Genomic DNA, 9,397 nt, shown 5'->3' on the forward strand with positions numbered 1-9,397 from the left:
ATAACTCCCGCCTACCCACAGTGACTATTGTGGCTGAAGGAATTTTAATTAACTGTGTGAGACCTTAATCTAATCTACCTGTGAGTCAAGTCAGTTCTCTTTTATTTTGCAAAGCTCTCCTCCTAGATTCTTGTTTTGGAATTTCTATTATCCAAAGGTATTTATTACAACATCCTTGAGCTTTTACCACCTTCTTTTCTTTTGCTCCCACATCTCTACCTACATTATCATTTGCAATTCTGAGACTGATCACAACAAGTCTGATAATAGAACCAAAGGTTTTCAGCCTCTTAATTATAACCCAGACATGCCAGCCTGACTCCCCTGAGTCCACTCAAGTTTTCTCATTGGTTTGATTCTCATTTATTAACTTGTATTTCCAATCCATATACTACCCACTTCAACACTGGCTTCAAAGTAACTTCTAATGGTTTCAAAATGCTTATCTTATACATGGCTTAGAACAAAGTATGACTTGGGGAGGACTGGAATAGGAGTAAGAAGAGAAGAACTTTTTCTTCAGTTTATATTTCTGACTGTTCAGAAATATACCTAAGCTGGTATGGATATATTTGTGGGTGAATAATAAAATTAAAACATTAAAAATAGAGTGAGGTCTGGTTGAGCTTAAGGTGAGTGAGTGAATCATGTGCCTGATTAAATTAGTATTGCACAGAAGTGGAACCAGAAGGGGGATAGGGTATAACAACTCTCTTCCCTCTGGGTTGACTTTTCTATTTGTATGCTGCATGCCTGCTACCAGTAATGAATGGTGAGAGGTCCTAAGATGACAGGTAGCAGAAGAATACAGGAGAGACTTATTAGCCAACTTCTATAATATGTATTTTGGGAGCTGCAACTTGGCATATTTCCCTTTAAAGAGTACCTGTTAGCAGAATTAAATATAGAAATAATAATATTTTCCACTGGCCTCCATGTAAGGTGAGTGGTATGTTAAATATCCTCATGGAAAAGCATAAAGAAGTGAGGGTACAGATGTTACTGTTTGGTGACTGGGCATCTTGTCCTCCTATCTGTAAATGTATCTGTGGATTCAGGTGTTTCCAGTCCTGAAGTTAAGTGGGACACCAGGATGGAGAATATGACCTAAATAAGTCTGCTATGGTCTGAATATTTGTGTCCCTTCAAAATACATATGTTGAAATATTAATGCCATTGTGATGGTGTTGGGAGGTGATGCCTTTGTGAGGTACATAGGTGATGAGGGTAGAACTTTCATCAGGGGGATTAGTATTACTAAAAATTAAGAGACCCAACATAGATTCCAGTCCCTTACACCCTGTGAAGACACTATGAGAAGGCACTAGCTATGTATGAACCAGGAAGAGTCCTTCACCAGAACACAACTCTGATGGCACCATGACCTTGGACTTCTCGATCTCCAGAACTATGAGAAATGAATTTCTATCGCTTATATTTCTATTATTGATGCCACTCAGTATGTGGCATTTGTTATAACCATTCAAATGGTCTAATTCAAAGCCAATCAGCATATTGTATTTCCCAGGACACAGTGATTAATTCAGTGTGATGGTCCCATGATCCTACAAAAGTCTGTAAACACACTGAGGCTTTCCAAGGACTTCTAGAGAAAAGACACTCATAATTTCCTGCTTTATTTGAACATAAAGGGCCATGGGGGATGTATTGCTACTTTCATACTGCTACAATATGGAGTCCGAGACTGACATGATTAAAATAGTGAGTCAGACATAGTGAGATAGAATCCAAGTTTTAAAAAACCCTTTTGAGCACTGACTCCAACTATGCCTATAGTCAGCCCTGCCTCTGGATCAAGCTACCTCTGAATTTCAGTTTTATAAATCAATAAATTCCTTTAATTCTTATTTTGCTTAAATTAATTTGGATGTTCTGTCATCTGCAACCAAAATTCCCCTGACCCAGACGGATATGAATACCACCCAAGCAGCTCTGTAGTTGAACATTGATCCAAAATTTGACAGGGATCAAACATCTTTGGAGATTTATTTATTTAATGATCAATCAAGAATAGGAAGGACCTTTTTGAATAGTTTAATGGTCCAGAATTTTAAATTATTTCACTGGAAAATCTCCTAGCAATTCATGTACTAATTGACTTTCAAGTAATTAAAAGGTGACCCAAGGTCATCACCAAACTCTCAAAATAATTTTTTGGTGCCTTGGTGTCATGCATTATTTATGTAATTTATGACCTAAGTATTGTCATAGTAGTGAAAAAGAAGTGTAATGTTGACATTACTATGATATGGAATAAAATGAAAAATCAGAATGTAGAGTTTAGTATTATACACTATTCATACCATAGCTAGATGATTCCATTGTGATGATCTTAGTCACTTAAGTACTTAAGGGCTGTATATTATCATGAGTATAACATGAAACATTGAATCTTTACATAATGGACATAATTTGACCCTATTGTGTTATACCAGAGAAGTGGAATGGACCATCCTCACCTAAAACTGATTTGAGACTGATGATACCACATATGTACTAAGGTATGAAAAAAACTTATTATTGACATGATGAAAGGGAGAGCAGGGGGATTCTCAAGCAGGTCCAAAAATATCTTGAGAGAGCGGGGAAAGGCTGCTGGTTTGGATTTTACTGTGGTTAGGTAGTGTGGCTGGGTTGAAGTTTCCCTTTTATGGTTTGGGGCTTGCATGATTTGAACTTCTCCCTGTCAGGATCATTCAGGCTTTCTTACTGACTTGCCTAAATGTAGGGAAAGAGAGACTGGCAGGGCTTGAAAGCTGTAAATAGTGAAACATCAAAAATAGAGTAAAACTCTTTATTACAAATTTCTATCATAATTAAGTCAGAGTTAATTTGGATTTGTCTACTATAAACCCATAACTTTAGTCCAGTTGTCTCTTCTGAATTATAGAATTACACATTTATTTTTGTATTTGGATGTCTGAGAGGGCCCTTAACTTATCATGATCAAATCTGAGCTTTTATTACAAACTAAGTTAATGACCTCTCACTCCATCTAGTTTTAAAAGTTAGAAAGATAGAGATATCCTATATGTTTCTCTTTTCTCTCCAAGCCTATGCTCTTTTCCATATCAGTCATAGATTTTACTAATTCTACATTTGATGATCTTGCTGTTCCACACCACCCTCTTCCTCTGGTAGATCCTCGTTGACTACCTCACATCTTTGCTGGATTATTAATCCAGTTTCCTTATTGGAGTATTGCAATGGCCAGATTCTAATGGCCACTCTGCTTCTAGTATCATACTCTGTGATATTCAAACCCCCCTTCCAATATTTACTAACTTTACCTCAAATGAAAATTTGACCTTGCCACTGTCCTATTGAAAACTCTTCTGTTATTCTTGATTAGCCAGAAGTTAAAGTATAAGTGTGTTAGAATGCATACAAAAATCTAGTTTTGGCCTCAAACTATTTCTTTGGCCTACTGCCCTGTCCTGAATCCTGTTCTTTTACATTTACCCTATATTTCAATAATAACAAATAACAGTTCCTCGAATGGCCTAAAAGCATCCTCCCCCATGCTTTTTCACATGTTGTTCATTTTTTTTTTTGGACGACACTTTATATCCCTGTCCTCTAGACAGCCCTATAGTGCAAATAATAGCTCTTTTATAAGGCTTTTCTTAACATTCCCTGGCCAATTGCAAGCATAATACCCTGTGTATAATGAATAGAATAACCATTTATTGATCATTTATTTTGTGTCTGACATTGTGCTAAGTCCTTTACACACATTATCTTAAGCAATCTATAGAGTGAATTTAGGAACTAAGCATTTTAAATATAAGGCTATTAAAATACAGAGAGTTATAGACTTACCCCAGATCATACTGATACCAAGTAGTGGTTCTCGAATTTGAACCCAAATATATCTTATTTAGGTTAGTGCTCATCATCATGAGGTGCTTAGATGTGTATGTTTAGGACCTCTTCCTCTCTGTAGTCACTTTATTTCCTAGGCCAAATAGTAGGTGCCTAATATATGTATATTTTGTGTTGAAGAGGCCAGAATCTGTGGGGGTAACACTGAGCCAATGCCAAAGAACAACATAATAGAGCCATTATATCCATAGTAAATAGTTAAATCCTACCATCAGATTTAAAATCTGAAAAACATTTAAAATCTGAGGAGACTGAGAATAGGTGATCATTTCTGCTTCCTTATTCAAATATAAATAAGAAAACATGTCTTACTTCTTAAAAATCATCAAACTGGTTGAAATCAAAATGATATAAAAGATCTGTAACAGTCATATGTCATAACATCACATCCCTCGCATCTTGAATGGTCCATAAAGAGAAATGATTTTGACTTTAGCCATCTGTTCCTAACTTATGGAATAAATACCATGGAAAGGACTGAGAGTGCATTTTTATGTACGAATTGTCACACAAAGAGCAAACATTAAGACTGAAATTGCAGCTCTCAGACTGAGGAGCTGAACAATAGCAAAGGATAGGAGAGATGCTGCAAGTCAGGGAAAAGAATCTTATTGTCTATGTAACTTGCAAAGATAAAGTCATAAAAATCATACAACCTAAATGTAGCTCTATTGTCATTCCAGGAGTGAATTTTTCCACCACTCAAATCTACTCACCTGGGTTTCATTCTTCTTTATTGATCTTACTCATCCTTTATGATATAATTCAAATGCCACCTTCTTGTGACATACCCTCTGTCCCGCCAGTTAGATTGATAACTGCACCTTTTCTGGTTCACAAAGAACCCTATTTGTACTTCAATGTAGCAATTTTTGGTTAGATTTGAAACCAACTTTGAACTTCTTGAGAGCAGAGAACAGTTCTTTCTTATTTTCTATGTTCATACCAACTGTCTAGTGCAGTCTAAGCTCACACTAAGCTTTCAATGGAGGCTTGTTGAATTGAAATAAATCTGTTGAGGTTAAGGAGTTATTCAACTATAAATCTTTCTTGTGCAAATGACTTGTTCCTGTAGGGACACATTTAAAAAATCAGGAAGTCTCCTTTTGGTTCTGTTTGTGCTTGATCAATTTTAGCCTCTGAATTTCACACTTTATTATCACAAAGGACTTTCTCAGAGGAAAAACTCAAACATTAAATATAACCTTGGCCAAGTAATACCTTAATATCCCTTCAACTTCCCCAGTAGCCAGTCTTGACTCTTTGTCAGACTTCCTGGGAAGTCTCTGCAGCAATCACTCTTGCCACTACCACTACTGGCTAGCCTATGTTTGCTGTAACTATGAAGGGTCTAGGCAAGTAGTTCTCTGATTGAAAAGAGAGCTCTGATTGATGAAGCAGAGAGGAGAATGGACCTTAACCAGAAAGAGTTGGTGGTGGAATCACTATGATTGGCTTGATCAATTCAACAGAGGCTATAGATAGAGGCAGCCTTCTCTGAAGTACTGAAGTACCACCTGGAGGAGGCACACAGTCCTATACTGCTAGAAACGAAGAAAGGGGCAAGTCTTATGAGGAGGCAATACAAATTGGATGCTGCAATCACTTTCTTATGAAAATAGAAGTGATACTCAAAGAATTCATGCACACATCATTGCACTTGAGATACTTCTGAACATGAGTGCCAGGGTTGTTCATTTACAGAGAAGAATAGTCCAAGATGACTGAGAAGCATGCAAGAGTGTTTGTTCCTGGGAGGAGTAGGGGAGAGAAAACAATGAAGAAATGAAAGATTATCAGAGAAAATGCTACAAGAGATAGGAATAGAGAGATGCGTGATATAAATAGGACTTTTGTCATAATAGAGCAAGGGCTAAACATTCTGAAATCTATTTAGATTTCAAACTAAGTGTTGAGTACACTTTTCAGTGATAACCAGATAATTTTTTAAAATTAAAGACACACTTTTATTCTAATATCTCAAAGAAAATAAAGCATACCATTTCTCATAGTATCTCCATGTAAGGTTAGAATAAGAAAGAATTTCCAAGGAGTAAGAATTAATTGCCTTAGAATTCCATTGGATGTTTTTCTGAGTAGCGACTTGTTTTAGAGCCTGGATGGGATTCTATTTGAAGTATGGGCCAGTTGAATTTTAAGGCACCATCCAGGCATTGGTTTCTACACATATTGATGGTAATTATGACTAAGCTTTTTGCACCATACCTAAAATCCCACTACTCTACACTCATTCCTTTTTAACTTTCCTGTAGAGAATTATAAGTGACTTTCAGTGTTGGTGCTTTATTCCCTTTCCCCATCTCTGCATACAAAAACAAACAAAAAACACTGCAGTGTTGCTTTTGGAGAAGAATATGTTAGAGCATCATTTCACAACCTCCTCAGAATTTTCCCAGGTAGAATGGCATTTTTTAAATAGACATTACTCACACTAGATCCAGGTGAGAAGAAGAAAAGGCACAGCAGCAGTCATAATATTTATTAGTTTCTATAGAACTAAGGGCTAACTCTACCATGCTGTTTTTTTCAGTACCTCCTGCTTCACGCAGGGAGGGAAAAGGGCAGGAACAATTCTACTACAAAACTGTTTAATTGACTGCCACTTGTCATTTCTCTCCTGCTGGAGATGTTATGTTGTAGAAAACTACGAGGGGGATAATTTCACTGCTTATGTGTCAGTTAGGAGAGATCTGAGAACATATTTACACTTAGAACATAGTACAGCTTCTTGTGAACAACAGGGTACCTTTTGTTTTATGACACTATATGGGTATTTTTTTAAATAATAAAATGATTTATTTTCTATCTTCATTAATTTTTTATTATTGATTAGTAAATCTTAAATGGATTTACTAAAATGAAAATAAATCATTGGATTAAAATTTTTGATTCATGAAATCCCTAAATTCCTCAACTTTGAAAGGGTACTCTCTATTTAATAATTAAATAAAATGGCTGAGTCCATATCCTATAAGGGAACTTAGCATTTCCCAGTATCTTTAAGAAATCTTTTTTTAAAGATTTTTTTATGCATACAAGAGCTGGGGTACAGGCCAGAGATGCGGGAGGTGAGAGGATACACCAGAGACAGAGTGGGGAACAGAGTGGGGGCAGACCTACCAAAATACACTGCTGAGGGGAGCAGCGGGCGAGACAGGAGGGGTCTGCTTCGCTATGTGGGTTCTCTCTGGCCTGCTGGGGATCGAACTCGTGCTGCAGAGGCTGCAGATTGCTTCATAGTGTGGTGCTTAACCCCTTGCACCAACAGGGAGGCCCTCTATCAGAAATCTTAATAAGCATATATTTCTCCTAGTCATCTCTTGCTCTAAGATGTGCATTCCTCTAGATTCTCTATTCAATATTGTCTAATAGAAATTTAGTGAAAACCACATATATAATTTTAAATTTGTATTTATGGATGACTATCACTTATTGATAGTCAATTACATATTGATTGTAATTAGGACTAAGCTTTTTACACTGTACTTAAAATCCCACTATTCTACACTCATTCCTTTTTATCTTTCCTGTAGAGAGTTATAAGTGACTTTTATAACATAAAAGGGATCAACATTAGTCACACATCCCACACACCACCAAAGCATACATTGGAAATTTTCTTATTTTTTAAGGTTTATTTATTTATGCATACAAGAGCTGGGGTTCAGACCAGAGATGCAGGTGGGGTCGGGTTAGAGGATTCACCAGAGACAGAGTGGGGAGCAGAACAGGCAGATCCACTGAAACACACTACTGAGGGGAGCTGCGGGTGAGACAGGAGAGGTCTGCTGTGCCATGTGGGTCAGCTCCCTGACTGGGGATCAAACTCATGCAGCAGTGGCTGCAGATAGCTTCATAGTGCTGCGTCTTAACCCCTTATGCTACCAGGGAGGATTTTTATGTATGTAATAGGGATCTATTTAATTCTCCACCCCTAATATTTATTAGTTATTATTTTATTATTTAAATTACAAGCTGAAGACGAGGACTAGGTATTATTTATTGTTTCACTCATCACAGTACCATTCACAAAACCAAAGTTTGATTATTGGTGACTTTTAACTTGGTATTGGCTTTGTTAAATAAGTTTCTCCCTCTATTCTATCTTACTGTCCTTCAAAATACACTCCTACATAGATTAGTTATCCCTAAAAGTCCCTGCAAAAAAGGAGGTTCAGTACTCTGTCATTGTAGTCATCAGACTTTGTATTTAGATCCTCATTGTCCCCACACAATAGGCTGATACAGCAGTGGGAGCCTGAGGGAAGTATGGATTTGAACTGTGTCTAATCACTTATAGGTGGTCCACTAATGGATTTTAGAGTAATTTACTAGACATGTACAAATTTTAAATTGTTATGTATGCTTGGAAGATTGATGCTCTTATTTATAATATGTGGCAATGTAGTGGCTACATTTTACCTTATAGACCATCAAGTTTAAAACTTTTTTTCTGTAAAAACCCTGATAAGAGAATGAAAGATGAGCTACAGGATGGGAGAAAATATTCACAAACCACATATCCAATGAAGGATTCATATTTAGAATATATGAAGAACTCTCAAAATTCAACAGTAAAAAAGCAAATAGTTCAATTAGAAAATAAAGACATTTCTTTGCAGAGGATATGTAAATGAAAAACAAGCACAGGAAAATGTGTTCTACTTCACTAGCCATTAGAGAAATGGAATGAGACCACAATAAAATATTACTACATACCTATTGGGATGGCTAAATTAAGAATAGTGACAACACCAACAAATACTGGTGAGGATATGGAGAAAATAGGGATTGTAAAATGCTATAGTCACTCCAGAAAATAATTTGTCCGTCTTAAAAAATATAAATGTACATTTATCATATGACTTAGCAGTCATAGTTCTAGATATTTATCCTAGAAAAATGAAAGCCTGCACACACACACACACACCTGGGTATGATTGTTCATGGCAGCTTATTTGCAATAGCCAAAATCTGAAAACTACCAAATTGTCCTCAAGCCACTGAATGGTTAAACAAACTGTGATGAATCTATATGATTACTAGTGAATGTTACTCAGCAATAAAAAGGAATGAACTATTGATGCACAAAACAAATTGGATGATTCTCAAGGGTATTCTGCTAAGTGAAGTAAAACCAGACCAAAAAGCATGATATCATTTTTATGACTTTCTCAAAGTGACAATATTAGAAAGAAGGAGAATAGATTAGTATCTGCTTTGGGTGGGTGATGACTTTAAAGATGCTTTTTAGGTGTATGACATGTTGTGTTTCGCCTATATTTCCTTCTATATATTTTATGGTTTCAGGTCTTATGTGTATTTCTTTAACCCATTTTGAGTTGGTTTTTGTGCATGGTGTGAAGCATCATTCTTTTGCATGTAGTGACCCAGTTTTCCCAGCATCGTTTATTGAACAAACTTTCTTTGCTCCATTGCATATTCTTTGCTCCTTTGTCAAAGATTAGTT

Source organism: Talpa occidentalis, unplaced genomic scaffold (assembly GCF_014898055.3).
Source record: "Talpa occidentalis isolate TD23 unplaced genomic scaffold, MPIMG_talOcc4v2.1 talOcc4.15, whole genome shotgun sequence".
NCBI lineage: Eukaryota > Metazoa > Chordata > Mammalia > Eulipotyphla > Talpidae > Talpa > Talpa occidentalis.